This window comes from Microchirus variegatus (assembly GCF_963457635.1).
Source record: "Microchirus variegatus genome assembly, chromosome: 16".
NCBI lineage: Eukaryota > Metazoa > Chordata > Actinopteri > Pleuronectiformes > Soleidae > Microchirus > Microchirus variegatus.
Genome location: NC_139817.1, coordinates 15,834,350 through 15,849,380, shown reverse-complemented (window position 1 = coordinate 15,849,380; position 15,031 = coordinate 15,834,350).

The following is a 15,031-nucleotide window of genomic DNA, read 5'->3' as shown; positions in this document are numbered from 1 at the left end:
ACATGGCATGTGCTGTTTTTATTTAGTTCATTTACCTAGAGAACCAGTGGCAATTGCTCAGAGACAGAGTCAGCTGTTTATCACGGATGACCGATAGCTATCGAGCTATATTTTATAATATAGATAGATAGATAGATAGATAGATAGATAGATAGATAGATAGATAGATAGATAGATAGATAGATAGATAGATAGATAGATAGATAGATAGATAGATAGATAGAACAGTACAGTTTTCCCACAGTTCGGTATGCATCGCGATTTTGGGGCCACGGTATCGCTAAGGTTTCGATATCTTAATATTTAACTACTCAGACTAGCAAAGGCAATATTACATTGTAAAAATAATTAAAAGCACAGATATAATCAAACCACAAACTATTTTAACAATACTGCACAAACACATCAAATGAAACAGCAAACATAAAACCACACAAATTAAAAATAAATAAAGTTTAGTGCTATCCAATAAAAATAAACAACATTTTAATCACCTCACTGAAACTACTACAACATGCTGTTTCAAGTGAAAGAGACGGGTGTCGACGCTTGCTCTGGGTGGCGCTGTAGAGCGAGTGCCTGTCCAATATCCAACTTCAAACCAACTTCACTGCACTGCATAACAGATGCTTGCACACCGTGGTTTGTTTGTGGACATTCATTTTCTCATTCTCATCGTAGTCTTCACTGTATCCTAAATGATCTCACACAGCGGACTTATATGAAGACGGTGCCGCTTCAAACTTCCTTTTTTCAGAGTCTCGTTCACTCGCGCTGATTGACGCTGAAGGCGGCATGAGCAGAGCTGCTCGCTCACGTCTCTGCTCCTGAGTGGATCTAATCACGCAACATTGTGTATTTTAATACATTTTGACGGACTGAAACGTACCAAAATACCGATGTTTGCCGTTGTGTATTGAACTGAACAGGGTGTACCGAACGGTTCGGTAAAATACAGAATACCGTTGCATCCCTAATAGATAGATAGATAGATTTGTCAGTTAAATGCCACATTTTATTGCTCATTTCTTATTGAACAGAGGGAAGAGAACACAAGAATGGAGTGGAAACAGTGAGTGCTTTAACAGAAAGAGATGAGAGTGAAAGTTATGGAGGTACCCAAAGGAAGCAGAGGTCACTCAGTGTGAGTGAACGAGAAGTGAGATGGAAAAAGCAAAGTGAGAAAGCGAGTGAGAGAGACTTTGTTTAGTGTTGTCAAGGGAGGAACAGATCTTTGTAGGTTTTTCTGCAAGACAAGAAAACTATTAATCTGTCCAGGCAGAGGAAGGGAGGGAGGGAGGGAGGAGAGATGGCTGAACAGAGGAAAGAGGAGAAGAGGGAGAGCAAGAGCGATAGAAAGAATGCAGGGATAAGTTGAGGAAAAGATGGAAGGTGGGTGGATCTGATGGAGTGCAGGACAATTGGGGGAGAATGAGGGATGAAGGGAAAGGAGGTATTGCTGTTGGAATTCGTTCACGGAGGAAGCAAGGGAGAGATTGGAGGACGCGTGGGAGGGAGCAGGGCCTTCCTGACCCGAGTCGGAGCTCGAACATGATCAATCTGCCCCGAAACGTCACCCTCAGGAGCAACAGATCACACAGGAGGACAAAATGGAGGGGGAGTGGGAGCACGGAGAAGGGATGAGATGAGATGTGAGGGGAGTGGGGCAGAGAGACATTACGGTGACAGATTGCTAATTGCCGGGTTATTTTTGAGCACCATAAACAAATTGCAAAGATTAATTTGCCACCGAGAACATTAATAATCTGAAATTAGCTGCCATTTTGTTAACTAAATTGGAATTGCATGAATGTGTCTCCTTCTCTTTCTCCTCTTAAAGTTCCAAACAGGCTTCATACTGCAGGCCAAACAACTCTCGTCATGTACTGTTCTTAACGTTACGTGATCGTATGTGTTGAGACGGTTGGTCAGAGAGTAAAAATCAGCTCGGAGAGAGCGCCGATGGACGAGTGGAGGACTGTGACGACGGAAGGCAGCGACCCGCGTATCCTGCGATGATTTATGTGCACAAACACACCTGCACTTATGAGCACATACTTTTGTCGCATGCGAACAAAACACACACACACACACACACACACACACACACCGCCGTCAAACACAGGCGACGTTCGACATGAACCCAACACACTCTCTCTCACATGTGTGCACAGCTCTAAGCATGAGCGCATTAACCCTGTGGCTTAGCCTCAGTTTGAACATTACTCACGTCTCTCTGAGCTCATGTTAGGATGCTTTCACCCGCATGGTATTCTTTCATCTACTCACACTCTAAACAGGCTCTAAATCCTTCTAATAAAATCTTTTTTTTATGGTCATGCAGAAGGGGGAAAAAAAGGATGAGTTTGCAGATCTAAATAACAACATCTCCAGACGTTGCATCAATCTAGTAAAGGGGGGAATAAGTGGAGATGAGAAAGCAAGTAAGAGTTCATTATAAACTTTAAAGATCAAAGAAAGAAGACTTACTTCTTGAGTTTTTTTGCTTGTTTGCAGAGTTTCCTCTTCCTTTCTGTCATTCTAATACCACACCTGTGTGCGTCTCCTCCCATGTTTGCACCTGCAACTCAGTCCCGCGTTAACAAGCGTGTATTTAAGTTCAATGCTTTGTTCAGGCGGTGTGGAATTGTTTTGTTATGGTCCAGTGTTCCTGCTAACCTGCTTTGTGGTGGGAAGGAAGCTTTCATTTGGATTAAATTCTTCACATGAACTGCCTGCATTTTGGGGTCCAACGTCGTGAACGCTCCCGAGACAAAGCTTGGTTTTACTGTGCATGAAAGTACCGACCGTTGTGTAGCCTGGTGTTTAATCGGAATTGGTACAACCAGCGAGACAGATGCAGCAAGGTCGGGGAAGGATAACTCATCGTCCAACAAAACAGCCACATTTATCAGGATGTTTTTCATGTTGGAAACATTTGAGTTGCTGGAAAGTTCACTTTTTTTTAGAGAGGCTTAGCTAATGGTGTTGCAGCATCTGTGTGTGCATACGTTTTGTGAGAAAAGTGGAGAAGCCTGCTGAGATTGTGGGGTCATCCAAACAATAAAACATTAAAAAACATTAATGCTCACAGCGTGGCCTTAGCTTTTGTGAGATAATGAACAGCCAGACAACACCGAATTAACTCTGCGCCATAAAAATTAAACAAGTGTTTGAATGTTTAACGCTCCTCATTAGCTAGTACATCATTTCTACTGACATTTACAAAAAAATCCCCTCAACACAAGCTCAAGATCATGAAAAAGTGAAAAAAGAATTTACTGATTCTCCACATGAGGCTTCTTTTACACTTCCTGAGTCCTCTCAGAAAAAAAACACACAAACTCAGCCGTGTTGCATTTCAATGACACGGGGTTGTAAAAGAGAGGAGAACATCGGTTTTACATCTCAATCGGGGCCTGATTTACGATCGCTCCTCTCTCTCCGAGGGATTCTGCACCTGTGAGTAATATCCTCAAAGTGTGCATCTGTGGGTGCACACACATGGAACCGTGTGATACCCCAGCGTCGCAACAGTCTGCAAAAGGAGTTGACAGTGTAAAAGAAGATTAGCTCTCGGTTGTCTCTTACTTTTCTCTAACCCCTCGCATTTTCATATCCACAGATGTACGGAGACACACGCGCACGCACAGATACACAGATTGATTCAGCGAGCAACCAGAAGACATTTCCTGTCTATGAATCAGGCTGATAATGGAAAGTGTTGCTTTTTCGAGTGCTGACGCACAAGTGGCCTGCGTGATTGGACTGTATTCACTCTAAAAGCCTCAGCCACTCTTAAAGCAGGCGAGGGGAGGGGGCAAGGAATCAGTGCTGCTTTTCAAGAGTATGGTCGCAGATGCTGAGGAGTTGGAGGACTTGAATGTAGGCCACGGAGATTGGATACTTATACATATAGATGGGGGAAATTCAAAAAGGTCGCTAAGGTGTTATGTTATAAAAGAGGCAAGAGAAAACTGTAAATGATGGAATAAATCGGGAATAAAGTGTGTTAGGATTATTGAGTATTGGACTAATGGAGTAATAATTAATGTAGGCGGTTTTTTTTCTCACGCTCTGCAAAAGTCAACTAATTTCACTCTCTATACCTCATGGGAGATTTCGAAAAGGTCGTTCATTTGTTTCAGGATTTGAGAAGATCATTTTATAATTGTAAAGGGAGGATTTTTTTTATTATTATTAAATTAAACAGGAAACAAAGATAAAAATACATTTTAATACGTTTTTATTAGTCATCGTGGGCAGTCCACATTGTGCCATAAAAAAGGCAGTGGTTTGTATTAATTATAGATACTGGTTAATGGTGTAGAACCAAGCTTGTTTTTGTTATCATCAATCTTTTGTTCTTTTTTCTAAAAATGTTCTTTAAAGTGGGAGGCAATTCAACGTTGAAGCACAAGAAATTAGTGCAAAGATTTTTCGGCGGGTCATTTCGGCAACAGTTAGCTTCCGTTAAATAATAGAATAGCTATGGGTAAAATCTCTTCTTTACCAAGTGCTAACAGGTTCACAGGGACAGAGCTGGTGTTTATTATGTAATATGTATATGATGATTTACACTACAGTTAAAAAGTTTGGGGTCACTAAGAAATGTCCTTATTTTTGAAGGGAAAACACTTTCTTATCAATGAATATAAAATTAAATTAATCAAAAATACACTCTATACATTGTTAATGTGGTAAATGACTATTCTAGCTGCTGGTTTTAAATGGAATATGTACATAGGCGTATAGAGGCCCATTTCCAGTGTTCTAACGGTACATTGTGTTTGCTAATCATGTTAGAAAGCTATTGGATGATTAGAAAACCCTTGAAAACCCTTGTGCAATGATGTTAGCGCAGCTGAAAACAGTTTTGCTGGTTCTTAGACGAAAAAGGCAGCATTGTTAATTTTGAATAAAAATCATTATTTCTAATCTTGTCACTTGTTTTGATTATATATATAACTCTTTTGATGAATAAAAGTGTGACTTTTAATGAAAAACACAAACATAATGTTGTGGTGACGTGACCCCAAACCTTTGAACGGTAGTGTAAATTTCTCTAGAGATTTGTGTCCAAAGACCTACCCTCAAAAGCTCTGGATGAGTGAAATGTCAAACAGGATCGTGTTATTTCATAAAACGTCAATGTCTGCACTCACTCTCACACTAATCCACCACACAAATATCGATTTACTGGTCAGGTTTTTCCAGGGTTTTAGGATCCTTCCTCTGGGTACCATGAACAGCTGCTCAAAATCCAGTCTAATAGTTGTTGATATATGTTTTTTATGAAGGAATAAATCATTGGGCCGACAGACAGACGTGGCCAAACACGCCGTTACACGCTAAGTTGCGAAAGCGAGATGATCTGGCAGAAAACAGCGCTGCTATACTTGACACAAATGACCACACAGTTGGTTTGCTCCAAAGAAAAATCTACTAATTGTCGCGTCTTCAGAACATGAAACATTTGTCAGTATGGCATGTTGAATTTTAATTTTTGGACTTTTATGAACACAGCAAGTCATTATTTCTGCTTGAGTTAACAAAGCACCAAGGCGAGGCAAATGGGAAACTTCTGACACGCTGTAAGACAGAGGCTCAGTTTGAAGCCAAGTTGGCTGCTGCGGCTTTATGAAGAAAGTCAGGCCCCTCTTTTCACGGATGTGACTTTATTCTGCTCCAGCATCGGTTGATCGTGTCGCTCCCCCCCGTTTTACTGGACTATCTCACGGAACTAAATAGGTAACAAGTAGAAAAGTCATGAAACATGTGAATGCCTGTTGTAAAGCAGCCATATGGGCTGTGAAAGGAGGATAATAACAGACTGTGAGGTTTTGGTGCCACTGTTGCTCTGTGAAACACAGTCTGAAACAAAATCTGCCCGTTATAAATCGTGTTGCTTATATTTGCTGACCATTTGTCAGTTTGGCAGACTTCCTCTTGGGCCACTCCTTCCTTAGCATTGTTCTGGAGAATATTTTTTTTGGGGGGGCACTTTTAATTTTTAATATTTTTATATTTTATTTAGTAGTTGTGTGTTTTGTTGTCAGCAGTCACACACTGCACAAACAACACATTTGATGAGCTGAAGCTGCAGCTCTGAATGCCCAGATTTTGACTTTATAATAGCAATTATTTTATATGTATAATAATTGATAACAGTTAATGATGTTACTGTTTTCTGGAGTCCATTTTTAACAAGACCTTGGACGTAGGGGACATATTGATGGTCATGGCAGTAAAACAGACCTCTGGACATCCATGGCAGAACCTTTGGACATTATCCAACATCCACAATAGTTATGTACTACTACATTATGTATTACTAACAGATAGTAGAAGTATTTTTGGTGATATTATTTTAGTTCAGTGCATTGTTTAAACAACAACTATGACATCGTCACTTAACCCTTTAAACCTAAGCCTCAGAATGTGTTTTTGCCCATTTTTCCAGGATAACTTTCGATGTCTCTCAGTTACTTACAATTTACTGCATGTTAAAATAGTGTATTAACAATTTAAAATGAAGAAAAACAAAAAAGTCTTTGAGTTATTGTCAGGCCAAAAACTATGGGCTTTGTATCTCCTTTCTGGCAACAAAGACGCAGATTCTCCAGCTTCCTAAAACAGCACTATTGAAAGTACTGTAATGACCAAATGTTGGCTTTGACGTGCAACTTCTCAGCTTTCAGAAACCGTTGGAGTTTTTTCGTTAGCACAAACTGTCGCGTAATTATGGCGATGCAAAGAGCGCTTGCGCAAATGTGTCGTCTGCGATACGTTCAGTGTTAGAGGCTTTTAAAGACAAATATAATCTTAAGCGCTGGGCATGTTAATATGTTAACGGTGGTTAACGGCGTCAACGTTAACGCATGACCTGTTACCATGACGATTGACCGGAAAAAGAGGTGCATGACGTCATGTTTACATCTCTAGAGTAACGCTAAACTTTAAGAGGCACACATACGCAGTACACAGGTACGCTGGTTATTTGTAGCGCTGCTCTTTTGTTTACTAAACAGACCGCTCCAGTTCGACTGTACGCGCGCTAACGTCGCTAAAGGAGCTAACACAGTTAACAGAGCTGACTGTAAATGGTGCATGGACGTAAACATGACATCATACGTTTATTTTTCGGTCAGTCGTCATTGAAACGCGGCATGCGTTGATGTGTGTTAACGCTGACGCCGCTAACACTGTTGACCGCGATTAACACGTTAACGTGCCCAGCAAACGTGTGATATGTTTTGCAGTGTGTATTCTCTCCGCCAATGACTTTTCCATGCCTCTGCCACCACGTCAACCTTTTGCTGTCAGATATAGTGCACTGTTCTTAAGCCAAGCAAAAAGCACAGAGAAAGGGGATATAATCTAAGATTCCAGTGACAATAGTGTCAGGGGATAAGCCCAAGGTCATTTTAACATAGAAGGAATAAGAAGGGGGGAAAAATCCTCAGCTACAGCATCACTCGCTGCAGATATTCAGTCCTAAGTGGCTTGTCTGAAAGCAATCCAAACTGACTGACTGTTGAATTCATGACAAATATGAGTATAGATAAGGTGCACGTCTGTCATTAAAGACAACTTTCATTTGATTTTTGATGGAGGGAGAAAAGAGATTGAACCTAGAGACCCACTGGCAAGCCTGATTACCTCCTCGTGACGACTGTGGAAATCAGCTTTTTTCTCCATCTTCCTTTTTCTGAATCTCCATGTCACTCTCCAAGCTTATTATAGAATAGAACATTTAAACTAATTGACTGTGCAGAGAAGTTATTTGCAGAGAGTGTGTGCAGAAGTGACGGATTACAATATCACTGTTTGAGTCTTTGTTCTCACTGATGAGGTTTTTTTGGAACAAAGATGACATATTACACAAAGATATGAAATTAGTTAGCGGTATTGAGGAGGATTTGCTACAAAAGGGAAAGGTATTATTGCCTGTTATCGAGCACAAGACAGGAATTAATTCTATCATGATATTGCATTTAAGATTTTCATGAATTTCATGAAAGAACTTCAAAACAAAAGTATTGTATGTATTTATGAGGCAAAATAGATCTCTTAATGTCAAAAAACAGAGAAATAATCAAAACATTTCGAAGATAATAATGTGAACAACTGTTATTTAATTACAACCAAATGTCTTATTACTATTACGAAGTGGGGGGCCGCATGTAATCGATTGAAGGGCCGCAAGGCAATTGATAAAAATGTGGGTGGTAAAAAGTGTCAGTTTTCACCAAACCAAAAACATTTTCAGCCAACACTTATTTGCCAAAGTCTACAAACTTGTGTCGTCCTGCCTGTTTATGCTGCACAATACGAGGATGTATCTGTCTCTGTATCTGTAACCACTTACCTGTTCTAACTTTTGAGAAACTGATAGTAAAATAATGCCTGTGGGTGTGTGAGTCATCCAGACAATGTTTCATTGTTTTATTATAGAGTTTGAGTGTGAGTGAGAGATCTGTGGCTTTAATATCTATCACCGGAGCTAAGTGAGAATGTGTTTGTGTTCTGTAATTGCGATGAAGTGAAGAAAGAACGCAGATATTATCAACGATGCCATCGGGGCGGCCGGTGTATAGGGACGATTTGGGTGACGCCCTACCAGGAGGAGATAGAGAATTTTTTTTCCTCAGCAATTCCAAAGATCCTTAGCACTAATATTCCTTTCAGCCATCTCTGCCAGCAAAGGTAAATATTATCAGTGTTCTAGACATATTATCTGTCATTGTCCAATCAGAATCATCAGATTCAAGTCACGTTTTATGGTTCCGCCTCTTCTGGGGCGATTTGATAGACGTGGAGGATCGCCCGAAAATTCTCCCATTGACTCTCATGTTAAAAAAGTTTTTTTTCGAAAAAAAGACCCTCCAATGCATTTTTAATGATGAATTATGTGCATGCACTAACATGCTTGCGTCATATGTAAATTGAGCAAAGGGAGGAGGGGATAACTTCTCCTCACTTCACGTCTCTCGATAAGTTGTTCGCCTCTCTGCTCGCGTCGCTTTGAGCGAAGCGAAGCTCACCGTTTTTAAAAATACACGGACGATTGTGCTCGTTAAACCAGTCCTAGCACTAAGTACACGTAGTTTTACCAGTGCCACGCAGTTCGCGTTTTCATACGTGTTAGCTGTTTATGTCTCGTAGCAGCGGACAGCAGTCATTTGAAGCTACGTTCGTTAGCTTGTTTGCTAACATTGTTGATATTTGTATTGCTCTGCTAAGGGTTTAACTGCAGGTTAAACTGGAGGTAGACAATCGGATTGTTTTGTGTAAGAGAGTATTATTCTAAGATGCCTCTAGCAACACATCTAAAGATCCAATTCTGCACTTTCCTTTACACTTAATTAATAATTTGACTGCACCATCTTGTCATATGTTTGTTGTATGTATCTGGTAAAGGTTGTGAAAGCTCTTGATCCTTGGTCAGTTAATAAATTACTTAATATGCTGCCTTAATATGCTGCCCCTGTCTTTATGTGATTGCTGGACACATCTTGTGTCCTGTTTAGCTGTTTTACGTCATACATTAGATTCATGTAAATAATATTTGTTTATCAAGTTATCTAGTGGACACAAGAAGGACTGTTAATCATCTAACAACAAATTGATACTGTCTTGCTTTCTGCACTTATTGAATGGGGCACCTTAATCATTATCAGAAAAATATGCCCCTCCCCCTGATATTTTTCCTCAGGAGCCGCCACTGGATGCCATCATAGAGTGGTAGACGCGTCTCCAACACCCAACGGCAAAGGCACCCGAGTTTATATTCTGAGTATTCAAATCACTGATATTCACTTCAGCGTGATTTTATGTTGCTGTAAAAGTTACAAAACCACATAAAATCAGCCACTCACAAACATTTCAGGAGCTTAGTTAGTGCTCGAGATGAGATCAGCACATCTGTCTCTTTTACCTTATCAGAGGTGAAGTGGCTGTTTCATCTTCAACAACCGACGCAATAAAAAATTCTCTTGCATTCGTCCTTCAAGCTGATTTTTTTTTTTATAACATCAAAGCAACACCCAACTAATGCTTACATACAGAATTTACATTATATTTTCACATATGGTTAACCTGCCATTCACAGTAACTCTAAAGAGGCAGGGGTCGCGTCATTGACCGTTGTTTTTATAGCGGCGACGGAAAAATCTGAGGGCCATCCGTCATTTTGACCGATCGCAATTCACACCCCTGACCACTTGGTGGCGAAGAGCATATTACAGTAAAGAAAAGTAGAAAAGAAGAAAAATGTCACGGCAGTTGAGTGTCAGAAGTTTCTTTAAAAAGCCCAATAACGATGTTGATAAAAGAGGTGAAAAAAGAGGGATCGATGCAGATGAAGATGAAGGACAAACTCAGCCCTTGGCCTCGGCGGAGCGAGGAAGCGGCAGCACGGAGGTGAGGCGGGAGTACAGAGTTCGGTGGGAGCGGGAGTTCTCCTGGCTGAGGACGGAGGATGGAAAAATCCGGGTGGTGCTGACAGCGCGTTAAAGAGCTATGGACAGGAGGCTTTGGAGCGTGTCTGTGACCCACTCATATTTCACTATTCATTGTTCATATGTAGCTACTGGGGCCACACAGTCAGATGTTTTTGTTACTCCGCAGAAAAAGTTATATTCTTCATATTCTGCTTGATGTGTGTATCCACGGTGTGGATTATTTGTGCGGCTTTTTTTGGACTAAATATTGATTAAAAATTAATTAAAATTGAATGCAATTGAATATTTAGTATCATTTAAAAAATAAAAGTGACCGATAAAAATATCTTATGACAGGATTTTTATGACCCTGTCAGTCAAAATGACAGACAACAAAAAAGTCTAGCGCAACCTCTGCATTTAAATTCGCTCCAAATTTGACAAACTGAGAGATTAGTTGCTTATTTGTTCTCATCAGTCATGAATCCAATCCATTTTTCAACTTTCCAACCTTAGCAGTATTATGCACATATTGCACTTCAGGTTATGTTATTATCGACTGTTATATTTGATTCATTGATAGTTGTTCATGTGTCCTAATATAAACGTTTAAAATGGCATCTTTTGCTCGTTTTTTAAAGACACAATACTTATTATGACCTTTTTGAATCTTGCACCTTGCACCAAATACTCCATATATCACACACAACACTAAAACAACAAAAAAAACTAAACTAAATTTAAATTTACAGCAAATAAAAAACTAGCAAACCTCGAAATAAACAAGGTCAAAACTATTATAACCTTTATGGAAACATGTTAGTAAGACCAGAGTTCCTACACATTTTCCATTTTAAAATGCCATACTTTTCCAGACTCAAACCTCCAGACTTCTCAGAGGATTTTTCAGTCAATATTAAACACCTGAATATCAATTATTAGATGCTTATTATGTAAATAAATGGTTTTAAAATCATTCACTAATTTTTAATGAAGCCAGCCTCTCGGATATCATGCATCGACCCATGACACTGTCGACGACACTTACGGAGAGTAATAAATAAATGAGAATCGCAGTCAGTAACAGTAACCACGGTAACTCGACACCGTTCTACAGCCAGCTTGATAAGTTTCATATCATCTACAGGTAGGCTATGTTGTGTTAGTAACTTTTTGATTTGTATATTTTAGAAAGTGAGATAATAGTCTGAAAACAACACAAACATTTTTCCATACTTTTTTCCCCTTTTCCATACTTATCCAGACCTGGAAATTACTCAAATTAAATTAAATACTTTTCCATGCTGCGTAGGAACCCTGTAAGACAGAAATGGTACTAAATGGCTCACAGAGTTGAACTAACTCACCCAGATTATGTAATTAGGGTTTGAATTACTACTGTATATACAGTATACACTGGACCAGATCTTCCATAGATACTCAACATACTAAAAACTAGCTGCAAGCTAAACCAGAAACTGCCTAATACTGAATAGCTGCGAGTAAGCACAGCTCCCCCTAGCGTAGTGGCGGCAGACACTGGGCCAAGGAAAGTAGTCCGAGTGAGATACGATAGCTTGACTTAACTGTAAATGGAAACTACATTTTATTTCCTACCAACTTATACTAAGATCTCACTCTGTGGGATCAGCTCTGCAACGTTAATCCAGCTCACGTCCCTTGTTTGATTGGATCCTCTAACCTTGGCAGTGTCAATGTCTTGCTCTACCTGCTGCATTACCCATGGGAAATATTATGCATTACTTCCCTCCCCCCTTAATCTTCCATCCATTCAACAACTATTTATTATGTAAGCAATTAAACTCTCTGTAACACGAAGCAGTTGTACTCTGTAGCCGCTTTGGCCTCTCGCAAAGGACAAACACCATGTGAATGCAAATAGTGTGTGCACTTCACACTCATCTGGAAGGGGGGGGTGCAGATTGTCTTGCGGAATAACCCTTTGTGACGACTGTGGAAAGCAGCACGCTTTGATCAAAGCTACACATTTCCTCATTATTTACGGGGATGTCAGAGACATCAAAGAGGCTCCCGGGATCCAGTGAAAATGGCCTGTTTATGATCCAGCGCCAGCGAGCCGATATCACTTCATAGGAGGTAATGAATGAAACCTAACACCGAGGAGGAGGAGGTGGAAGGAAGGAGAGAAGGAGAACCCTGCTTCTTTGTTCAAAATGGCATTTATCGTCGAGACGCCGTCAACCACAAGCCTGGACTTGGGGAGATGATTACAATGAAGCCGGTCCCCAGTGTGACGCCGAACTGAATCTGGAGAGAGAGCGGCTGAAAGAAGACGGATCACATGATAGCATGCAGGATGAAGTGACTGAGGAGAGCTTTTCAGTGGAATTATTGGGTACTTTGGTAGGTTAAGGTAAGATTCGTCCAAACTACACTATATCCAGGAAACTTGGAGCTGCATGGTGAGAAGAACATCAGCAACAACTGTGATTGACACATGCAGACACATAATAGGGCAGTTTTCATAGCATCATATTTGATGCAAATCTATACCTGGAAACTATTAAAAACTGTATTTGTTTATTTACATTTATACTCAACAAAAATATAAATTCACAAACTTGAAATGGTAAACAAAAATAGAATGTCATGACATTTGCTCAGATTCTTGATGCATTTGTTTATGGAATTATTTGTTTTGCTCAAACCCAGTAGTCCAGTGTCACTTGGCAACTCCTATTGACTACAATTGAAAACTCACGAGAGTCATGGAGCATGGCAGAGTGGTGGTCAATATGTGTGACCAGTACACAGACACTCCTTATGGTCTGGTCAATAAAAGGGCACACCAAAATGTGGACTTTTATCACTTGTCAATATGCCACAGATGTCACAATTCATGAGGGAGCGTGCCATTGGCATGCTGAGTGCTGGGTTGAGCGTTACAGCTGTGGCAACACAACTGAATGTGCATCATCCTAACAATCATTCCAGGCCACGATCGACAACCTGGTGATGTCCATGCTTCGCCGGTGTACGGCTCTGCGTGAGGCTAATGGTGGACACACACGTTATTGAAGTTTGTGAACTTGGATCAATGACCCCCATTGTTAAAATGGCATTACTCCAGGACTTTTGTTTTGAAATTGATCCTGATACTCGCAAATTAAAACCACTTTATTGATAAAGTTGTACTGTTATTTTTGGATAGTTACTCTGTTTTGTCACATAACAATAACTACAAGTTTTTCTTTGTGCGTTTATATATTTTTGTTGAGTGTATTATTTAAACGTTACTGCATATATATATACAGTACATCAGAGGTGTCAAACTCGTGGCCCACGGGCCACATACGGCCGTTATTTTTTCAGTTTTTCTTTTTACATTAATAGATCTATTTTGCCTCATAAATACAAGATCATTGTGAAGTGTACATCGTTCCAGCACTTTTATATTGAAATTCTCTCATGAAATTGATGAATATCTAGAGTGCAATATCATTTTTTTTTTTTCCTTCCCGAGCAGACTACACCCCCCCCCCCACACACACACACACACACACAACACGGTCCGACTGTCTAAATCACATATCCCCCTGCCGCGCTAACCGTGTTTCATGTAAGTGTCACCGCCGCAACCTTTTTTTTTTTGCACACTGGCAGCAAACCAATGATACACAAAGGTTTCATATGTAGATAAATCATGGGCGACTGAGTCAAGGCAGATAGGAGGAACCTGCCAGCATCAACAAGGGCCAGGCTCAAGCCCAGAGTCATAAACCCCCCACCAACATAACATGTTGAATATTAAATTAAAGAGACATCAATGAAAGTATTGTGGTATGCTGATGGTCCACTTTGTCTCTAATGCTTTTTCCTCAAAAACAATAATGAAGCCGTCCAGAGAATTTATTGGAAGGAAAATAAAATAAACTCTTATACATTCCTTAAGAGAGGATGTGGGAGGGAGGCCATGAACGAGGGATGAAAAAAGAGATACAGGGAAGTAGAAAATGGGGAAATGAGTGTGTGTTTGCACATGAAGGTGAGGGGAAGAGGAGGAGGAAGAACATTTCCTGTTCTTTACTATGCAAAGACTGGAGGTAATAAACGCACTTAGAGCCTGTAGACTGTGTGTGCGCGTGTGTGCATGCGTGGGGAGTTTGCATCTGGCATCCAGCACCAGGACATAAAAAAGGGAGGTGTAATTTCCCCTCTCTCTCACACACACACACACCCATACATACTCAGGATATACTTGAGGTCAGACTGCTGGATGTAGACAACAAGTGTGTGTGGGTTAGAGCTCTGCCTTACTGTGAGCCTGAGCCGAGCCGGCGGACTTCAAGAGCCCGGGTTTCAAATGTCTTAGGCCCATTTAGCGCAAGTCACCCGTACTTCACATGATGACTCACTGTTTTTCTGAGGCATTCCATACTGTTTTAGAGGAGGTCACTGCTTTCAGGTCACGTCAGTGCACAAGTGGAATATTCCTGAAGTAAGTGGAGGGAAATTTGACCCTTATTTTTAGTCGTGACAAAAAACACACATATCCTTTTAATCTGTGTTTGGTTTAGTATTTATGGGTTTATATTACCCCAAAT